Source organism: Desmodus rotundus, chromosome 5 (genome assembly GCF_022682495.2).
Source record: "Desmodus rotundus isolate HL8 chromosome 5, HLdesRot8A.1, whole genome shotgun sequence".
Taxonomy (NCBI): Eukaryota; Metazoa; Chordata; class Mammalia; order Chiroptera; family Phyllostomidae; genus Desmodus; species Desmodus rotundus.
The window spans coordinates 15427042-15449237 of NC_071391.1; the positions used below are offsets into that span (position 1 = coordinate 15427042).

At 43.9% G+C, this 22196-nt stretch overlaps 1 protein-coding gene across 2 annotated transcripts in view; it reads right to left on the minus strand.

Moving 5' to 3' along the window:
* EXT2 (exostosin glycosyltransferase 2) overlaps nt 1-22196 on the minus strand; it is a 127902-nt gene that overhangs the window by 43585 nt on the left and 62121 nt on the right. The window lies entirely within an intron of this gene.

The following is a 22196-nucleotide window of genomic DNA, read 5'->3' on the forward strand; positions in this document are numbered from 1 at the left end:
ACGGAGCAGAGAATTTTTGCGGGTGAGGAGAGATTTCTAGTAGAACATGGCGGATTAAACCCATGCATTTATCTCTGTTCCCTCCCCAAACCCACTAAAATGACAGTTAATAAATATAACATACAAATCTACAATGACAATGAAATGGGAGAAGGGAAAATAGCTGATGAGCAATATGAACATTTTTCTGAAAGAGGCTGGAAAAGTGGCCACGGAGTAGGAGAGTGAGAGCTGAAACCTACCTACAAAGAGGGGAGGGCAACAAGGGTCAAGGTCAAACTGTTGAACCCCACAAAGGCTCAGGAATTAAGCTCAGCGGGTACCTTGCGAGGGTAAGAGAAGGGGTAGGGCTGCCAACAGGAGGACTGGGAAAAACACGCTTGGAGAGCAGTGAGAGACCCAGACTCACAAACCTCCCCTTCACCACCCACTCAGGCAGAACACTCCTCTGCTCACCCCCTCTGGACAGGGAGGTTTATCCTCTGAGGAAACTGAAGCTCCAGACACGGAATCACAGACACAGCTGAGAGGAAAATGCAGGCTAAAATCAGTATTCTGAATGGCCAGCCCGCTGCAGTTCCCAAAACGCTGGGGCCTGGGGCAAGCTCGTCTCTCCAGCACCTTCCGGTAAAGCCCTCCGGGCAGTAAGCATGCCCTCACACAAGGAACTTCTGACCAAGTTCTTAGTGCTTCCCTCTTAATCATGAACAGATCCTAGAGTCGCAGACAATTCAAGATCATCTTTAGCAGGACTGACAGAAGCCAAGGGAACAAACAGAAAAACAAGAACTCAGAAGAAACAAAGACAATAGAAGCAGAAGGAAATGAAAACAACATCAATGAATTATATCCTCAGAGAGAAAGAAGATTTTTTCATCCATGAAATGAGAATAAATTGCTATTTTTATTTAAAAAGTTCTATAAAGCACAGGAGAGAACTCTTAGACATTAAAATTTGAGAGCTTAAAATTATGTCAAAGGCAGGATCAAAAGACAGAGATGAAAACATATTCCAGTCTGGGGAACAAAAAGACAGATGAAGAACAAGATAGAAAAGATGAGAAGTATGGTATGTAACTTATACATCAATAAAGTTGTTAAACTAAAAACACACACAAAAAGAAAAAAAAAAGAAGAAAAGAGAAAAATCCAGGAGGTCCAACATCCACCTAACAGGAGATTTCCTAAAACAAACAAACAAACCACAGCACAAGGAAGAAACAAAACTACCAAAGAAATTAAACAAGTTCTCAAAACAAAAGATAGTAGAGACACGAACTTTCAGATTGAAAGGGTCCAGTAAGTAATGAGCACACTGAACTTTAAAAAAAGACAAAAACCAAAACAAAACAATGAAGCAAAACCCACAGCTTTACCAAAGCACATCACTTCTGAATACTGGGAATAAAGTGGGACTAAATGAAATGCGTGAATCTAGGTGATACGCATGTGAGTTTGGGGTACAATTCTCGCAACTTACAGCTCTGTAAGCTTGAAATCCAAAAAAAGTTTAAAAAGTAATGAAGGAAATTAAATGTCTTCGCTACCATTAAAATGTTAAGTAACTTTTAATTCAGCAACATAAGCAAAAGTATTTTTATATTGATAATAGGAAAAGATTGTTAAAATATTCTTATATTTTAAAACAGCTTTAGTGACATAATTCATATACTATATTATCTACTCATTTAAAGTACATACAGTAATGTTTTTGGTATATTATATATAGTTTTTAAAAACTGTGGTGAAATATTAACATGAAATTTGCTATTGTAACCATTTTTAGGTACAATTCAGTGGCATTAATTACATTCACATTCACACGTTATTAGGTGAAAAACCCAGAATCCAGCTTCATCTCTGCCAGAAGGTGGTTGAATGTGACATGTCCTATCTGTTATTCTGGCTGCTCACACTTCCCTAGTGTCTTTCGTAATCTGGGATTCCCAAGGTTCCCGGCCGACCTCATCCATATCACTGATGGACACCCATCACCACGTAGATGACAACAGCTGTTGGCCAGATGTAACAGTGTGGGACAGGAAATGTACACAAACACATGGAATACACATGGGATGGGAACTCAAGGAGACTGAATGGTTTTCCTGGAGTCCTAATGTAATCAGGATATTAAAGCCAAAATGTCCACCACAAACCATAATCAGACCTCATGCCCGAGAGACACAACAGAAAAGGCTCTCTCAGTGCTGACTTTCTGTCTCTGTGACTTCACGCTTTGACATCAAGCTGTCGTCTTAGGAAGGTGCCTGAATTTTAGTACTTGTGCCCAGCATCTGATTACATGTGTAGGACCCCTTTTAGTTTTCTTCCCCAAACCTTATTCCTCCTACCTTCCCGACCTTTTAATGGAAATTCAAGTCATTAGGCAGCCAAGTGCATAAGTCCCAATTAATCCCCAAAGCTCACCCTCTGCCATCGCCATCCCAACCCCCTCACCTACTCCTCTGGACACAGTACTCTCTGATGCTGCAAAAACACCATTTAAATGGAAAAGGACAAAAACATTTTTTTAAAGAGATGTGTAAAATAATTTAACGTGTGATGTTGACACAGTCAAGATTTCCCGAGCATGCACATACCAAGGATTAGGCACCATGCTTTACCTGTATTAGCTCATTGGGCCCTGCAACAGCCCCGAAGGCAGTCACTATTCTCATTTTACAGATGAAGAAACTATAGGATTAGAAATAGTGAACTATGGGGTTAGAAATAGAAATGTGTAATCATTTGCTTTACCAGTGGGAGGGAGGGAGAGAGGGAGGGAGGGCGGAAGGAAGGAAGGAAGGAAGGTTAAGTGATGTTCAAGGTCACATAACCTGTAAGTGAAAGATGGTGGCAACAGCCCAAGCCACCTGACCCCAGCACACCAGATGGCAGTGGTTCCCGGCCCTTCCCGGCCCTCCCCAACGCCTGCCTACTCCGAGTCCAGGGTAAAGCAATGCCATTTTATAGACTTTGGAAACTGGAACTATGGGTAACTCCAGAGTTCACTAGTTCTAGCTCTTCTCTGAGACAGAAATGATAACATTTTTATCCTTGATAATTACATCTACGCCAGTCAGCAAGAGCTCACCAGTATGATATTAGAGGGTACACGGAATACAAACACACCAACTATGTAACACTGACACAAAGGGAGCACATACATTTTTAAAAGGTAAGTACACCCCTGACACAGACGGAAAAACAATTAAAACACCAACAAAATGAGGTCGGCCCTTGGGAGAAGCAGGGAATGCTAACACACCTGAATGCCGCTGTGACATTAAGAGAAGAAAATCCCGAGAGACAGAAAAGCTTGGTTTCGGGAGGCGTGGGACAGAATCCCTTGGGGTTTACACGGAGGCAGCCTCTGAAAGGCACCCCTGCTCTGACGTCAAGGCCCTGCCAGGCAGAGGGAACCGGAGTCTTTGTCTAGACAAGAGATGGGGGCTCATCCCACATGCCAGCCCGCTTTGGGCAGTGCTGGTTCCGAAGGGGGCGGGGAGGGAGGACCGGATGGGCGGGAAGCAGACAGTCACTCCTCCCGGTGTTCAGTTTTTCCACACTGCTCACCAGCACACTGAACAGTGTGAAAACTGGAGGAGCAGAGGAAGACCACCTACGGAGAGAGAGCAAGGCAAGGCCTGAAGTCGTGCCAGCGCGTTCTCATAGAACACAGGCACGGAGACGGAGGCACCATTTCAGCTACCGAGCACACGTTTACTCGGTACGGGCGGAGGCTTTGCTGCGGACAGGCCCCGGGGCTGCTGCGAACGGCGTCAGAAAGGGAGTCGGCATGTCTAGTCAGACTTGGAACCAGCAGTCCTTAATCTGCGTCCAGGTTCTGCCACTGGAACCAGCAGGTGACCTGGGCAATGTACCTCAACTCTCCTGTACCTCAGCTTCTGTATCTATCAAATCATGGTGCTACTGGTTTCTAGATGGTGTGAGTTGACATTATAATCATTACTACATTATTATTATTTCTTAGCTATTATTTAACCACCCAGAGGTTGTTCATAAGAGTAAGTAGGTATATATGGAAAGTACCTGACATGTACAAGCATTTGATAAATGACAGCCAGCAGCTGATCTTGTGGCAGTGACAATTTCTCTGGGTGCTGCCTTCTGCACGTCTCAAAGTGGGGTGGGCAGGAGCCTAAGCAATCCTGAGGTCTCTTCCAGCACCAAGAATTCTAAATGAGTCTTTCGCTGCCTTTACGTGATAATGCTTTAGGGTCCTGGTTTACCTGGCTTCTCTACTTCTTCTCCTTCTCCAAATACACTGTTTTTATTTACAATTAGCTTTTCCCCTTCCTATTCTTTCTATTTTAGCTATCTTGAAAGCTCCGTGAAAGCAGGAGCCATAAACATTGTAACACCCAGTACCCAGCACAGCACCCAGTGCCACTCAACAAAAACTTGTTGACGTCCAACCCAGATCATCCAGGCCCTGTCCTTTCCGTCCTCATCATGCATGGATGCGAACAGCTGACGGACACACTTAAGTGAGCGGCATCATGAACTCTGAAGTGACTTCCGACTCAGTGCATTCATTTCAAAGTACTTACCAAGAATCTTATTGTGCTAAGTATTCTGAAGTGTAGGATTAGGTTATTTAACAGAGTTTGAATCTGGGCCCTGCTGGTTACTAGTTCTGTGATGAGTAAAGCCACTTCTGTGAGTACCCATTTCTTCCTCGATAAAATGGGAAGCGTGATAGTATCTGCCTCCTAGGGGGAGGATGATTAAATGAGATTTTGCACAAATGCACGTAGGAGGTTCAACCCAGAACTCCCTGCATGGTAGTTGAAAAGAACACATAAAACTTCCAGCTCTCCCCAAGTTGTATTTTTCTTGACTGCTGAAACAATGTATTAGCCATTCAGCAATCATCCCTACCAATATGGTTTACGGTACCCATTCATTCAGGCAACTTTTCCTGAGCACACACTAAAAGCCTAGAATAATGTTAAAGATGTAAAGATGAATAAATTCCTTCCCTTCAAAGCGTTCATAACCCAGTGGGGAATCCAGTATGGAGGGTACGCTAAGAAGGTAAATTGCAGTGCAAGAGAACAAGTACTAAAGCAGGGTGCGCATGAAGGTCTGCACAAGCAGTTCTGTCTCCCTGGGAGGCGAAGAGGGAACCCTTGAGTGGTCTTCAAAGGTAAGCAGGAGGGCGCTGGCCAAACCGAGCGGCAGGGCTAAGACGCCGGGAAAGACTGCACCAGGGCACAGTGGCTGGGAGGAGGTGGGAGGAGTTAGCAACGGCAGGAACTGAGAGGCAGGCAGGCTAACTGAAGCCACATCACGAGAAGCCTCCTATGACAAAAGTTTTAAGTCATATGATTAGCTTTCAGAACTTTGTTTTCCTGAGTGCTGCTTTACTGATAAATTAACATTGCTCCCTTTCTGTTCCATTTCAAAAGGTCAGAAATAGGAAATGTTGATCTGCAACTAAGCTTCCATGCCAATTGCTCCTCCCCCCCCCCCCTTCAAACATAATCCCATTTGCCTTTGGAGCCCAGTGCTGGCGTGGAGAAAGGCAGCTTTAATTGGGGTGTACGCCTTCACGCAGACATTCTGCTCCACTGGGGTAAGGTCAACAAACTAACCCCCAGAGTGAAAAGACTTACTGGAGAAGGGCATTTCAAAACGGCATTTAGTCACCTCTGAAATACCTTTAAGACCTGACCCCCTGCTGGCTGACCAAAGAGAGTGTCTACAGTCTGGGACCTCTTGACCCCACTTTCTGCAGGAAATCAAGCAAATTTAAACCTCCATAATTTACTCAAGACTCTGACTTCTGCCGGGGATAAGGAAACAATGCTGGCAATTAACTCTGTTGCCTGATTAAATTTCCATCATGGCAAGAGAGGGCTTAGAACCAGGCACTCGGCAACAGAGAACTGGGGAGGTGGGGGGGGGGGGGAGGCGGCGAAGCCCATCTATTATAGCTGCACCTTCAGAATCTTGGTTAGCAATACACCTTTCAAATACACTCAGTAAAAACTTCACTCAAAGATGGAAGGAGACACCAAGAGGGGAAGCGTGCATCATCCTGACAGAGTACCGGCATTTAGCCAAAATACCTTGTTCATCTCTTGCCCATCCTTTGCTTCTCACTCCTACGACAATTATTCATTGTAGAAGCTTCAATAAGAAATCCAGATTGTTAAACTGCAAACACATAGAATAAATCCATAATAGCCACAATAACTGTCAGGTCACAACGCTAGCTTTAGAAAACTTCACATTGCTTATTCTGGAAAGCCCTGTTGAATGAGCTAGGAGTGAGCAGACAAACTAGAGAGGGAGAGAGAGAGATGTGGGCTCGGTTTTTCAGGATGTCCTGAAAAACAGGCCTTGGGAGACTAGGCAAAAGGATTTTCTCCTTCGAGAAAGAGATTCGAACTCAAACACTAGATGTGCCTTTTGACAACCTGACGCAAAGCAAGTTGTCCGGGCCCTCCCTGCAATCCTGGTCTGCTTTCTTCTAGCTGAAAGGTCACGCACGGTAGCCTTATACTGGTCCAACGAAAACCACCTAGCCAAGTGAAGGAAGGTGGCGAGCAAGGGGCCTTCGCTCACCGTTCTGAAATGTTCTTACTGGAACGACTTGGAGATTACAAAATCCAGAGTGAGGAAAGCCACATTCCATTGCCATCTAAAGGACTCTTTCAGTCCACACCAGTCACATGCCAGACAGGGGAAATCAAGCTCACAGCGAGAGGATGCAAACGTTAATTCCTGTTGCTCGCTGTACCAATGATTTTTTAAAATGTCACTATGTATAACTTCATGTGACAAGAAGCGAAGCAGATATTCGAGTCAACCCATATTTGATTTAAATACAGGTATTTAAATGCGAGCAGAGAGTGAGAAGGAAGAGAAGGGAAGACCGGCCTGTGGCGCGGAAGCTTTGACCCCCCAGTAACGAGTAGCCTCACCTATCCCTACCTTGATAGAAAGGGCAGTTTTCTTGGTTGTTTTGAAGTTATCAGCCCTTACCTCAATGTGGTTTCAATTATGAATTACCAGACTAAAAGGGGGGGAAAAGCTTTGATTTATTCTTTTTTGCTCCAATTATGCATGATGTGTTTCCACTGAAGACTTTGAAAAGTATTTCATCATGCCTCTCATCCTGAAGTGGTCAAAGGGCAAAACCAAAAGGAGTTAACCCTTTCATTTCTCCTCTGGGCTCAGACTCCCTGTCAATGGCTGCAAGGCAAGGCCTTTGAAGCAGACAAAGCAAAGGAAGGGTTAAGCATTAGCATCATATTGCTAACGTGCATAAGGGTGGTGTCCCCTGTCCAAAACGGTGAGATGATATTTATGTTAATGGTCACTGGGAGATTTGAAAGGGGCAATCGGTAATGTGGCCCATGCTGCCTTAACCATTAAACCTCCGCAGCCCCGGGGACTCGCGGCGCACCACCTCTGGGCGCGCCCTCACTTGGGAACGGGCAGCTGTAAAGACCTAATGACAACTTCCAGCAGGATCACGAGAGAAAAGGTTCCAGACAAGTCTCAAGTCTACTTGCTACGAGACTTCTTTAATTCATTCCCCCAACAAAAAAATAACTGATTGTTCTGAAAAACACAGATAGCACTGGTGGCTAAATCTCGCTGACATCACGCTAGACAGACACCAGAAAGATGACGAAATCAAAGGCTCGGTGGAAATCCCCTTGGTGCCGCAGACTCAATTAAGGGAGAGAATAAATGACCCACTTAGAATTGCTATGACTTACTTAGAGCAGTCTGTTCATAAATAAGCTTCTCTGCAGTGCGGTTGGAGTGTAGGCCAGCACATCGGGGGGTACTGGGGTAACAGGTGTTGCCGCTCTCTGACACAGCCAAAGAAACTGAGCCTCGGCGTCTCAGGCAGGGAGGGTCACAGGAGCAAGCCAGCGTTTCCACTGTTCCTCTCTTTTCCTCTAGGTACGTTTAAGATTTCTCTTTTTCTTCTTCTCCCTCTCTTCTTCGGGAACTCTGATGAGCCCTCCGTTAGACTTTGTTCTTCTGTTCCCTGCATCGCTCCATGGCTCCCTCACATCTCTGTCTCTGTGGGCTGCATTCCGAGTAATTTCTTGGGACCTACTGTAATAATCTAACCTAATAGTCTGAAGTCCTTGCAGGTGTATTTCTGCTGGTTCTCACCCACGATGCTGCTTCATTTATGGTTTTGTGGTTTTTAACTGGGAGCTGCTCATTTTCCCTAGACGCTTTGTTTGTAACAATTATTTGAGACCCAGACTGACGCAGAGTTCCTCAAGAGAGGGTTTGTGTCTACTTCTGCTGGTCCCTACCAACTCAGAGCGACTTTCAGTGAAATTCCTCTTAAGGTTCATTTGGACCACACTGTGCTATGACTCTGGACCATGAACCACGCGAAGGCGGCTTATGACTACAGTTCTCAACACTTGGGCAATACAGATTTACTTTTCTTTACTCTCTCACTGACGACACAGTCCTTCAGTCTCCTGGCCTCATCCAGAAGTTCTTGTTACATCCAGAAAGCCTGTGAGTTAGTTCTCCAACTCACAGGCTTTCAATCCTGCGCCCCTGTCCCCCACTCCACACAGTCACCAGGCAGAAGCTCCAGGTCATCACACCTGCAGAGACTGCAGCGGCTAAAGCTGGCTTTGGCTCTCAGCTCCCAGCACACCTAGTTTCACTTTGTCTGCGGAATCAACAGACATCATACTGACATGCCAGTTTAGCAACAGGCTACACTGCTTCTTAATACTTCATTCAGTGTATTTTTAAATTTTTTAAAAGAGTTTATTTATTTATTTTTAGACAGAGAGGAAGGGAAGGAGAAAGAGGAGAGTAACATCAATGTGTGGTTGCCTCTAGCACGCTTCCTACTGGGGGCCTGGCCTGCAACCCAGGCATGTGCCCTGACTGGGAATCAAACCAGTGACTCTTTGGTTTGCAGGACAGTGCTCAATCCACTGAGTCACACCCACCAGGGTGTCATTAGGTATCTTAACTGTTCGGTTGGGGAGTCGTTTAGCATATCTAATCTATTGTAAGGCCAGTAGCGTAAGTTTTTCTATCTTTACACTGTCACTCTAATTATGTACTGTTGTGTTTTCTATTTAACTTTGGGGTCAAGTTTGTATACAGGATAAAAACAATTATGAAGAAAATATGGCAGTATATTGTTATAGATGGAATGGTGAACTGAGAATCTCTGCTTTAGAAAAGCCACTATTCTTCTTCATACCTCCATTTCCTCATTTATGAAATAGGATGATGGGAGGTAGATCTTAAAGATAAATTAAGTCTCAGTTCCTTCATCTGTAAGAATGGAGCTAACAGAATGCACTTTGGGGGGTCCATGTGGATTAAACAACAGAAAATATATAATAGAACCTATCTGCGCACAAAATAATGCCCTCTGGTGAGTTCTAACGTTCCCCTCCAGCGTCCCCTACAATTCTAAAGTCTATGTTTTGATGTGACAGAGTGTTAAAACAGCAGCCTTACATTAACAACACTTTACTTTCTACAGTGCTACACCACTTACAAAATGGTTCTACAAATATTATTTCATTGATATTTCATAATAAACCCGTTAAATAAGTAATTTACAGGTAAGGATAATAAATTTTGAAGAGATAAGAAAGGTCAAGAAAATAGATGCCTTTGAACTTGAGTTCAAAATGTCCTTTTCAGTGGCCCTGGTCAGTAACTGGAAATTAGTCACTCTGCTCTTCCCTAAACTCAGCCCCACAGATAACAAACTGCTACGCAGGGAGACGTGGTAAGTAACCTCGGGTTACTCACCTCGTCACCAGGAAAGAAGGGATTAAAGCTTGCAGTTCAGGAATTTCTGAGCTACAGTTAGTTTAGGGAAGGCTCACGGGTTACACCCATCTGAATGTCTCTCTGAAAATTCCAGTTATTATCTGAGGTTCAGCTACTTAAATTTATTCTTTATATAGCACTGAAATACCCATTGGCTCAAGGCCCACCCTTCTTCTGTAAAGCCAAACTACTGTCAAGAAGAGCAGGAAGGGTTGCCACTGATTGCTTTTCAGGTAGTAAAGGAAAAAGTTGACGTTTCATCCTCCTCTCGCTTGGAAGAGAAGCCAATCGTTTGTAAGAACCCTGGTCTGGCTGCGGCTTCCATCAGCGGGATGGACAGAAGCCAGTTAAATGGCTCACCATAAGCCATATTAAAAGAATTTGGAGTGAGAAGAGAGCAGGTTCCATATGCTGATGCTTTTAATAATTCATGAGTTATATCAGTCCAAGTAATAAATTTCACTAAACATATTTATGGTAAAATGGTTAGGATAGTGTGTAATCAATTAAATGAGTGAATATAATACAGTAGGAGCCCCCCAAACACATCACTGACTTATACTGGTTCATACTTTGATATGTTAAAAATAACAGGTCAGCTCTCTGACAGAGCAAAAGATTTGGATTATTCTTAGAACGTGGCCTTCAACTACACAATCATCATCCCTGGATCTGTTATTTAATGTGTACACTGAAAACACTTAAAAGAAATGCTTCAGTGAAAAAACTAGTAACTCCTTTGATTCAAACAAACAAGGCTGATCTACAGCCCGAAGTGTTTGAGAATGTTGAAGGCGGCTTAAACTACGACTTCTCGCGACAGGTAAAACAAACTTCCAGTTTCATCTGGCGGTCCCGTACTTGAGACGCTCTGACCGTCTGAAGCAGGAGCTGGCTCTCTAGCCCGGGCATAAAAATACTTGCCGGCAGCCCGTGGACTGTATTACGGAGGTCAGCTATGGCGCGGAGGAGACTTCACGGGCTTGACACATAGAAACTCTGCCTGGGTGTGAAATGAGCCCTAGCTCTTTAGTGTGGAAATCTCCTATTGAAAAAATTAATGTTAAGAAAAGAAGTGATTTCTCTCCACAATAGCTCGGGCAGACCTGGAAGAAGCAAAAACCAACCAACAAAAACAAGAATTGCTGACCTCTCTGGAGAAGTACCTCATTACCACCGGTGGCAGAGGTTTGCACAGAAAACCCTACGGAAGATGAATTCACATCCCCAAATCATCAAACATACAAGAAAACGGAGCAACAACGGCACAGGTGTAGATAAGTAGCAGGATGAAAGACCTTAGAAGGAAGTGAAAAACTGGAGACTATAAAGTAACTATCTCAAATAATTAAAGATATTAAAAAAATGAATTATAAACATATGAAAAAAGACACTATGAAATGAACCAGGGCAGGCAGATTTGAAAAATAATAGAGCTTCTAGAAATAAGCACTGAAATTTAAATCTCAGTGGATAGGTAAAAACACAGCGGTCACAGCTAAAGAAAACAGCAAATTAGATGTGGAAAACTATCCGGCATTCAGAGAGAGAAAAATGTGGAAAACAGGGCGGGGGGGGGGGGGGGCGGCGGGGGCGGGGATAGGGAACCCTGAGAGACAGGACAACAGAGTGAGAGCGGTCTGTGCGCATTCAGTGGGGTTCCGGAAGGGAAGACCAGTAAGAGTGACAGCTACACCATAGTCAAAAAGAAAGTGAGAATTTTCCAAAACGGATTAAAGACATGAGCCCTAAGCTTAAGGAAAAACCACTCTCAAAGCAGACAGAGAATGGGAATCAGAAAATCACCATTTGGCAACCATTATAACAATTGATTCAGGCAAGAAATCATCCGTGGATGCTAAAACTAGTGGGTGAAAGTTTGAGGAGTGACAGGATATTTATAGTCTCAAAGGCTTTCCCCACTAATTAAAAGAAAAATTAGTTACATTACATTGGAGAAATCCAGCCAAAACCTGTGACTGACGTTGTCATTACAAGGAATGGGACAAAGGGACATGTGTCCTCCAATATGATACGCAGAGAGCACATCACCTTGGCAATATTCCTATCAAAAGTGCATAACGTGAATTTCAATAATTTGAAAACCAAATGCATATTTTGATGCAAAACCATCAAAGAAATCCCAAACAAGGAACATCTTACAAAATAACTGACACGTTCCCCTCAAAAACGTCAATGTCGTGTAGGACAGAGACTAAGAAATTGCTCCAGATTAAAGGAGGCTAAAGAAACAGGACCCCGGATGCAATGCACGGTCTGGGATTTTTTTCCGCTACAATGAGCAGCAGTACTGGGAGAAACGGCAAAATCTAAAGAAGGTCTACAGGTGAAATAATACTGTATCGATGCTTATTTCTGGGTGATTTCGCTAACCATACTGTGATTCTGCACGAGAAGTATTTAGGGGTAAATGTGCACAACATCTGCACCTTCCAAATGGTTCGGGAAAAATATGTGTGTGCACATACAGGGGTGGGCAAGACTAGGTTTCCAGTTGTTCGCATGCAAAATAATACATTAATCAACAATAACCCAAGAACAAATAAACTCTGTTTCACACACTCAGAACTGTAAGCCTCTTTGCCTCACCCTGTGCACACATACACACAACATATGCACACACAGAGAGAAATAACAAAGGAAGTGTGGTAAAATACTGACGTGAGGAATATGGATGAGATGCGTACAGAAACTCTGTACTATTTTTGGAATTTTAAGTCTGAAATTATGTCAAAATAAAGAATTAAAATAAAAAAATACGGAGAATTTTAGGTCTGTTCAATCAAACAACAAAATGCAGATAGATGAACATAAACTACCTAGCAAAGCATAAAAAGCTAAGCTTTCCAAGGCTGATAATAAGAAGACTCAGGAACTGGAGGTATGCCCTGGCTGGTAGGCTCAGTGGGCTACACAAACCGAAAGGTGGCTAGTTTGATCCTTGGTACACGACAGGGTTGCGGACCAGGTCCCCAGTTCAGGGCTTGCGAGAGGCAATGAATCAATGTTTCCCTCGCACATCGATGTTTCTCTCTCTCCCTTCCCCTCTCTCTAAAATAAATAAATGCAATCTTCATTAAAAACAAAAAGAAATTGGAGGTACTAGGTGTTCAGGAAGGAAAAACTCGAAAAACAGGAATAAGGAACAGTTGGTCCCAAGACCCCTTAAACTGGCATACCCAGGCAGGCCAGCCCTCTCGCTGTTCTTCTCAGCAGGTGAAGGTGAGTTACTCCCTGGAGAAAATGAGTTAGGGAGACTCCATACTCAGGGACGAGGCCTGGAGGCAGGGTCAGACACTACACGGAACAGAGGAGAGCAAGTGATCTTCCGTAAAATGAACGAGAGCCCACCTCCTTCCTCCGTTCAGGTCCCAAAATGCTCGCCGTAGCCCAGACTTAGCCATCCTCCCCTGTACTTCCAAGGTGGAAAGATTATTCCCCGAATCAATGAATCAATCCAACAGAACTAACGCATAAATATCAACATGTGTGCAAACAACCGGGTCCCCATCCTGTAACCTAAGTGAAGTCTACCCCGCGCAGGAAGAGCTACTAATCAGCGTTGGGCGACCACTCGTAAATACGAGCAGACTGCGGAGAAGCCTCAGGTTATCGGAGACAGTTTCCCACATGAAAGACAGAAAGTCATGAGATAAAAAGGGAATTCCAAGGAAATGAACAATACAAGGAGCTAAAGAAAAATTAAAACCCACAAGTATCTTCAGAGAAAGTACTGTATCCTTAAAAAAGCAAGAATAAGAAGCTATGAAAAAGATTAACTAGAAGTTAGAAATTAAAAGTGAAAAACTCTTAGAAATTAAAAGTGGAAAAAGTTTAAACAATCAAAAGAAAGATTATTAGATAAAATTGAGAAAATATCTGAGAAATTAAAAGCAAAAAAACCACTACAAAAGGAGAAAAATAGGACAGAAAAGATAAGAAAAATAAGGATCAATCTAGTACTTTCACCATCGAGGCCATGGAAGTTCCATAAAGAAAAAGAAAACAAAGGGAGAAAACAATCAAAAATATGACACATACAGTTCTCAGAACTGGACAAGAATTTCAAGCTCTAAGAGCCCACACTGGTATCCAGCGAACAAAAACACAGTGATACCAAGGCATGTCATCATCAAGTTTCCCAGGAAGAAAGATTAAACTGTCATATAGAAGGATCAGGAATTAGAGCATCTTAGTTTTCGATATTACAGTGGGAAGCTCAGCAAACAATGAAGCAATGCTGTCAAAATTTGGAAGCAAACCCACCTTGACCGGAAACCTACACTATTAGCCCAACTAATAATCAAACATGACATGGAACACATTTTCAGACACGCAAGGCGACAGAGAATTTATCTCCTAATAGTCCCTTTCTTGAGAAGCTATTAGAAAAAAATAAACCAAAAATGAGGACGATGTTAGAACGTGGAAACAGAATCCAACAAAAAAGAGAGAAAAAGCGAATTCCCAGAAACTGAGTTCTGGGCGAACACTGTAGAGGAGACCTAGAGAGCAGTCAGCCCAGAAAGAAAAAGCCTACAGTTTACCTGTTGTGACCATTTTATTCTGCAGTTGGAGAATTTAGTAAAAACTAGTTAGTGATAGGAGCGTGGAAAACTAAGAGGAAAAAAAAGAGGCAGTTATGAACTCCCTGGAAAATAAAAAGTTATACAGGACACATAATCATTGTTTACTACTTGATTCCGGTTGAAAACAACATTTATACAGTCCTAATAATGTATCAAATAAGCACTGCTTTAATAATAAAACAAAAAAGATGATACGGCCCTACTGGTAAGATGGGAGAAAGAGAAATGTACAGAGGAAGAAGGGAGAACAGGAGAGAAAGTGCTAACTCGAAGGAAGCAACAAGATAACGTGTGTTACATGAGACATGCAAACTCGGCTTGATAAGCATTGTCCGGGAAGATAAGAAGATGAACCCCAGTGGGAGCTACGAGAGTTGACAGCAGTTGCCTTTTGGGAGAAGCCTTGATTTTAGTTACCAGTGTATGCTGTAATTACTATTTGAATTTCAAAACCATACGTGTGTGAAGCAGTACTAGTTTTTAAAATATAAAATTAAGAAATACAGCCGAGACAAAAAAAACAAAGAGAACCAAAAGTGAAGAATCCACTTCTAGCTGGAGCAACATGGAGATTTTTCTACTCTGTAGCTGTAAGGGCTGTTTACTAGAAAATTACGCTTAAATATTAATTATCTGGGAGGCATGTAACTAGGATAGGATATCAGAAATAGAAACAAAATTCATTAATTGAAATACCCAACAACTACATTCTCCTGGTAGTTTCTGCTTCTGAATCTTTTAAGCCGACCTCAAGGAAGAATTAAAAGGGCCTCTGAAACAAGGGGAGAGGGAATTTGATGTGCTAATAAGTGATAGCTGGGGCATGAAGGATGACTTTTGCCAAACATTCAGTATGTTCTTAATTAATCTGCTGCCAGATCAAGCTCCCACAGACTCCGAGAAACTATTCTACTCACCGCCCTCCTACCAGCTGTGTGCTGCAAGGAGCAGTCAGGTTTTGATTCACGAACGCGGGAGCCCCAAAGTGGACTCCCAGTTAGCGACAGGGCCAGCACCGCATCGGGGGAGGGGGGGGGGGACAGATCCGCCCACCCCCGCTGGAGCTGCTGCGCGGATGTGTATACACAGGCGTCTCCCTCTACTAGAAAGGGTCCGGGTGCTCATGCAAAAGCCCGGGGTGACGTGACCATCTTAGCAACAGCCTTGGGTTGAGCTGTTTCTATTCCTCGCATCTCCTCCCCACCTGGATCTGGCTAGTGATCTGGTCTTTTCCTTTTTCCACCTGACCACCAGAACTGGCCAAGTTCATTGCTTGGGGCACCAGATCAAGCTCTTTGGATCTTCCTGCATCTCTTCATCTGCAGACCCAACTCAGCTTTCTTTATTCCCTGGCTGCTGATGACCTAGACTTCCCAGCTTATTTCCATAGAAGTAACGACAGATGGGAGACAATTTAAAGGCAAAGGCTACTCAAAAAAAGGTTTGGAATTTCGGGTAATATAATGGATTGCTTACGCTACTGTGATTCTATCAATGTGATACCTCTAAAGACTTCAAAAAGCTTACACTTACTTAAAATTCAAGCCAAAATTTCTAAATTCCATACATACTTTAGTCATATCTAGGCGGTGGGAGGAAGAAGGGGAGAATAAGCCCAGAAGGCCTCCTGGGGGGCAGGGTAGGCTTTCAAATTCCAGAGAAACATTCCACAACCTGGAAGTTAAAGGGCACTGAGTTGAATTAAACAGACTGTTAACCTGGTATCTTTTCAACTCAGAGCTCTGCTTCATGCATCGGAGCTGGTGCTTCTTCAACCTGCAGAGTGATTTATTGCTTGTTAGTGTTTACAGTTGAGTGATATTTTCAGCTGCTGGTACAACTGTAACCTTTGTGAGTGAGGGCCGCCATCTGGACATCTACTAACTATAAGCAGCCCTGAACTTTCCGTGTAGCTGAGACAGATGTAGTCCGACCCCGTCTCTAGATGCTTCTGATCCAAGCCCTAGGGGTCCAGAAGAGGAACTGGATGGTCAGAGAGAGCCTTCTCCAGTCGTTGAGTTAGGATGCACGCAGTGAGTCAATCCCACATCAAATGTGGTCCCTGGACCGGTGGCATCACCACCACTTGGGAACTTGCCAGAAAGGAAAATTCCAGGGCCCTGCCCAGACCCACTCAATCTAAAAACTGGGTAAAGAGGCAGCTATCTGTTTTAACACGCCTTTCAGGAGATGCAGATGCACACTAAAGCCAGAGAGCCACTCCCCTAGAACTCAGGGGGCCAGAGCACCCTCCAACTCGAATTCCTGCTCCTCCTGAGTGGTAACTGTCAATCAGGTGCTCTTATGCATTATTCCCATCTACTGATTCCTTCCCTTCCTGTCTGCAAAAATGGACTTGGCGCTGGCCGACGTTGCTCAGTTGCTTGGAGTGTTGTCCTGTAACCAAAAGGTAGCGGGTTCGATTCCCACCAGGGTACATACCTAGGTTGCAGGTTTGATCCCTGCTCCAGGAGGTATGTTTCTCTCTCTCCCTTCCTCTCTCTCTAAAAGCAATGAAAAAAAATGTCCTCGGGTGAGGATTTAAAAAAACAAACAAGGCTGGACTTGGACTGACGCTAATAGGAAGTGCAGGTAAGTATGTAATCCTCGTCTGAGGCCTTTCTTGCAGCAACGTTGCCGCTCAGGCCAGATTTCATAGGAACAAGCTCTTGTTTTTCAGCCTCATTCTTGTGTTGGGTACAATAATCCATTTTAAGTTACTTTCCCATTTTGCTCATCAACTTTTGTCAATGGCCATGGAACCCCCACCTTCTCCCCTTTCTGCCTGGGTACCAGTCTGGTCAATGAAGAAAAGAAATTTTCTTCATTGGAGAATTTTTACTAGTGTTGTCCATAACAGTCTATTTGGAAAAAACTGTCAAAAGGACTGGGTAGATAAAATGACATTGAAAAGGTAGGGAATCATCTTTTAAATCACGTTGTAGAAAAATAACATGGGTAATTACTCCACTCTACAACATGATTTTAGGGCTACATTACATTTAGTTTTTAAAAAATTATTGCTGAGAAAATATGGTTTCAGTGACACATGCCAGGAATCCAAAATCTCTCAGTTCTTGGCCTCCTCTGTCCTTATGTCACATTTACTGCTCACTTGCCTGGGTCTCTGTCTCCCAGACATGCTCGTATCTGGCAGAGACCCAGAGGCAAGGCAAGGGAGGGTGTCCATGGAGATTCTCAGCTCCATAGGCTAGGCCCAAATGTAGGGGTGAGGCCTGCCAAGGGGCAAGACCAGAAGTGACACTAACGAGACACGTGACACAGGTGTGGAGTATTTGGGGAGGTGAAAAAGTTTTGCTGATATTTGCCAAAAAAGGGAGAAAAAAGCAAGCATGGAGAGACTGAAAAGATAGAAAAATATAGGCAGCCTTGACATGAGGAGTTATTAATGATAAAAACAAATTCATCCCCTCATAACTTGTTGAGAAATTCCTCCCAAAGAAAAGATTCAAAATAAAGGGCGGACGTCTCCACACCAGACAGAGCTGCAACTTTAAAGTGATGCTCAAGAGTTAGCTCATCCTCCTGGTTCAAGTTTTGAGAGCGCAACACAATATGCAAAGTGTAATCAGTCTCCTATCTGGTGACAGGGAAGAATGGCAGAGCATCTGGTGACGTGAGCACCTGGTTTCAGCCAGGTCACCCCTCGCTGTCTTCCTAATCCACACAATGTTTTTTTTAGTAGTTGTTTCTTTGCTTTTTTGCTTTTTCTTTAACATTAGACCAAGGCGGCAGCATCTGGCCAAAACGGGGCTCCTCTCACCACTTCCTCTCCAGTCCGAGCAAGTCAGTGCGTGGCGGTAGGCCCCTGCCTTGGGGTTTGACACCGTAACTGTGATGGAATGGGGAGCCTCCCCTGTGAGTGGGTCCCTAGTGATCATATCTAGAGGAGGTTAAGTATTTCGGAGGGGGCGGGAAAAAGATAACAATGAATAAACCATCACTTCTCAGGCCAGCTGCTTTCGCTGAAGATACAGAATATAAAGCCCCCAGCTTTAAATCAGGACTCTTCTCACCTGAGCGCCTAGAAATGTGACCAACACTGAATTCCCCAGAAAAGGACTATTTAAGGAAGAGTTAAAAGAAAAAAATATAGAATATATTTTCCAATAACATATCAGGATGTATGCTTTTTGTACTTATGTTCTTTCCCGAATTTGACTATTTTGTCCTGAATTAAAACACACCTATTTCAAAACTGCAAAACTTCATGTACTATTTTCTTCTAGTTTATATTCTTATGAAAGACAAGAGAACCAAAATTCCAACCATGTATTCTTACTGAACCCTTCTCAGAGCCTCAGATGAAAGTACGGAATGAAGTCCATTGTTCCTGCACTCTCTGCTGGGGCATGGCCGCCCCCTGCACGAACTCTCACGCGGAGGAGCAGATGTGATGTTCTCTCTCTCAAGCTTGCACCATATGCTTGAAATGGTGGAAATGTTCCAGCCCAGAGGAGGCTCACGGGCTCCCGTAAAACTCCATCAGCAACTTAGAATAATCTACAGATGGGAGACCTGGGCTCTCGCTTGTTTACACGACTTGTCGATTGTATGACCTCAGACAAGTCAGTCTCATCATGTCAGCTTCATAAAGAGAGAATTGATCACCTCCCCCACCTCCCCAACAGGTGAAGGTCAAATAAAAGGATGGACGTCACATCAGCGTGTGAGTGAGGCTCGACGGCTCAAGTCCTGGGGTCCCAGTCTTTCTCCCGCCTTCTGTATCAAAAGGGCCTCCTGCCTGGGTTAAACGGCCTTAGGTATTGTCATGGATAAGGAGATAACTCAGACATTCTCTTAAAACGCGTACAACTTTACAAGGGATTACCCTTCTCGGCACGTTACGTGACAGGAAAGAAACACAGGTAATATGCTCTAAGACTGACGAGGAGGGAAGAGTACTTCCAGCTTAGTGGTCTGGGAAGACCTCCCGGAGGGAGGGGTACATGAGCGGGCCACCGAAATCTGGATAAAATGTGGACAATTAAAGGCTATGGTGGAAGGACCGACAGTGAAAGGCACAGAGAAGGAAGAGCATGGAGTATTCACAGGTAGAGCAAACGCTGTTGCCAGAAATCTAGAATTCCCGTAAAGAGAACAGAAGGAAATAAAGCTTGAAAGGCAGACTGGAGCCAGAGTGTGGAAGGCCCTGCAGTCGGACTGAGTTTGGACTCCAACACCATCCTCACCCACGACCCCCATACGCGCGCATTCTCCATCTGGACAAACGGTACCCTAAGTATACCTCAACTTTCCCAAACTCCCTGATTTGCTGGTTCAAACAGTCGATTCTCCAGGATACTGCTCACACTTATTCCCTAGTAAGTCTCCCTGGACTCCCAAAATAGCCTCCCGTGTCCAGTCTTTTCCCACCGCAATTTAACCGTTTCCACAGGGATGTTGATTGATCTAGAACACTAGCTCACCACATCACTTCCCTGTTTAAATGTTTCAGAGATTTCCAGTTGCCGGCAGGTAACACGCCAACACCTTCTGGAAGGTACAGGGTATTCGGAGATCAGGGGCCTTTCCAGGCTTCGTTCTCTGCCTCTGCCTCACACACCTCCTTCATTTCTGCCACAACGACCTCCGTGAAGTTCCCTAAACCACCGTGCTCTCTGGGCCCCTCTGCCCTCCGAATTGGCTGTTCTTTCTCTATAAAATCGAACCTCCCCTCTTCCTCTGACTAGACAATGCCTCCCCTTCTCTCTTCACACGCAGCTGATCACTTAGCATTGTTTTAGAAGTGCTAGCCAATGTCATTAGATAGAAAAAAGCAAAAGGCTCAAATATTGGAAAATGGGAGTAAAATTACTTTGTGGATATGATTACACATCTGGAAAACATAGGAGAATCAACTGAAAAGATGAAACAATTGTAGAATTCAGTAAAAGAATACATAATTTATATACAAAAGCCAGTAACATCTCTTTATATAAATGGTACCCAGTAAGAAACTATACATTCAGAAAATATTCCTTCATGAGCGCATAAGAAAGATATAATGCCTAAGAAAGATTTTCAGGACTTATGGAGGACCTATATAAGGAAAACTTTAAAATCCTACTGAAAAGCAAACTTGCTTCCCAATAGTAAGATCAATTGCTGTATAAACTCCCCAAAGGCACAGGTCTTTCTCTGCTTCGTTCACTGATACATTTCAAGTAGCAGGAACACCATCTGGAAAGTAGCAGGCACTCAAAGTGTGTATCTACAGAATAAATAAATGCTTGAAACAATCTAAAAAGTCAGCGTGACAAATCAAAATACAAACTGGAGTTCTATTTGTGTTCTGGGGGAAACTGACGGAAATATCAACCTTCCACTTGGAAACCACAAGCAAGATCATTTTTTACCTAGCATGCGAGCAAAACTCCAAGCATTCAGGGTCACTCATGGCATGGGGAACCAGCAGAGTAACCAAAATGTTGTTCATGGGGCTGAGGTTGGTAGAGTCGTGTGAAAGGCAATTTCTTAATATCTATCAACATCAAAATGTGTATGTTCTTTATGCAATCTCTCAGCTGAAATTAATTTCATAAATTTGCACATTTATGTGCAAACATATATAAAAGTATCGTATTACTGTTTGAAAATAGGGGGGGAGCAATCTAAATCTCCATCAACGACAGACTTGCTATGTAAGATACACCTCAATGTAATGCTACCCTTAAAAACTGAAGTACAGCCATCCCCTGGCAGAATGGGGGGTTGGTTCCAGAACCCCCCCGGGGGCGGTCCCACGACGGCAGATGCTCAAGTCCCTTATACAAAGTGGCACGTTGTTTGCACATAATCTACACTGGTTTTGCACAGAGGCTGCGGCAGGGTACGCCTACACATCACTCCAGTCCTACGGGTCCAGTGTAGTGCTCAGCATGTGGCAGTTCAAGTTTTGCTTTTTGAAACTTTCTGGGATTTTTAAAAATATATTTTCGATCTGCAGTGGGTTGAACCCACAAACGCAAAACTCACAGAACTGAAATCGGTGGGCACGGACAGCCGATCGCATTCTACATAGAAGGGGATGGAAACCAGTCAGTGATCTCTCAGTAAAGTAAAAAAGGCAAGATGCAGAACAGTATGTGCCATACGTCCCCATTTGTGTTCCGAATCATAGAATCATGCTTGTATGTGGACAGAAACATTCTGGAAGGTTACTTTTGGTAATGGATTCAAGGGAGGAGATGAACAGAAGTCAACTTTTCCTCAAGCACACAGAAAGCTGTTGTTTTGTTCTGTTTTACCCTAAGCATGTATCGCTTCCTCTCTGGCATCCTCACTTCAGGAAGTGCCCTGGCCCCTCCCCACAAGAAGCACTGCCTCCGTGTTCCACAGCACCGGGCACCGCTGTATCGCTGCACTTCTCATACCACTGCAGCCTTACTTGCTGGCTTCCCAAGTCAGTGGAGAGTTGCTTCGAGGGCAGGGACTGGCTTCTTTCTCTGTATTTTCAGCACCTGGTGGCTTGCCTGACACATAGTAACTGCTTAATAAAGACTGGAGGAAGGAAGGGAGGGGGGGAAGAAGAAGGGAAGGGAGGGAGGGAGTCCTGTAGGAAGATTAACCAGGCGGCAGTATACAGCACTATTGAGAAGGTAGAGTCAGGAGACAGGGAGGGCTGGCCAGAAAGCCAGCAATGATTAGAATGAAGAATGGAGTCCAGTACACGAATGCCTTGGGGTCTGTGAGCGAGACAGCCAGGTGTGCTCCCAAGCGGTTAGGAAGCAAGAACTG